Consider the following 633-nt stretch of genomic DNA (forward strand, 5'->3'; position numbering starts at 1 on the left):
TCTGGGTGGAATTCTGGTTTGCATGTATTAGCTCTAGAATTACCACAGTTATCCAAGTAATGTTTTGTACGATCTAAGAAACCAAAACTGATTTAATGAGCCATTCGCGGTTTCACCTTAATTCGGTATGTACTTAGACATGCATGGCTTAATCTTTGAGACAAGCATATGACTACTGGCAGGATCAACCAGGGAGCTTAGTTATTATTGTAAATTTAAATTTTCGTCGTCGGCCCTCCCTGTAAGACCGATCGACGTTAAGCCATTTCTCTTTTGTATGTAACACACATTTCATAAATTTTGTACCTCTTATAGAGGCCAAATATTCTCCTCCTCCTCTCATAAAGCACGAAAATCACTTTCACGCCGTGCATCCATCGTGCAAGCACGTAGACCACACACGCTGGACAATATAATAAAAGATAGCGCGGACAGTGGCATGCTATACAAATCGAGAAAGCGCGTACAGTGATCATGCTGGTCATTTTGCCACCAAATTTTATAATCTTTATCATTAGAGCGGGCCCACCAACCTCGTCTCTGTACTTTATACATTTCTCCTCCATCTGCACACACCTTTTCAAACATTAACGGAGAGAGTTCCTTGGACTTGCTTTAAATGTACATATTAGA

The 633-nt window shown here is 40.4% G+C and overlaps 1 non-coding gene across 1 annotated transcript in view; it reads right to left on the minus strand.

Moving 5' to 3' along the window:
* LOC143307449 (small subunit ribosomal RNA) overlaps positions 1–195 on the minus strand; it is a 1,923-nt gene extending 1,728 nt beyond the window's left edge. Inside the window, exon 1 of the ribosomal RNA XR_013064591.1 lies at positions 1–195. This exon is cut by the window's left edge and continues 1,728 nt beyond it. This is a non-coding gene — a ribosomal RNA (small subunit ribosomal RNA).
* Between the last annotated feature and the right edge of the window lie 438 nt (positions 196–633).

This window comes from Osmia lignaria, unplaced genomic scaffold (assembly GCF_051020975.1).
Source record: "Osmia lignaria lignaria isolate PbOS001 unplaced genomic scaffold, iyOsmLign1 scaffold0055, whole genome shotgun sequence".
Taxonomy (NCBI): domain Eukaryota; kingdom Metazoa; phylum Arthropoda; class Insecta; order Hymenoptera; family Megachilidae; genus Osmia; species Osmia lignaria.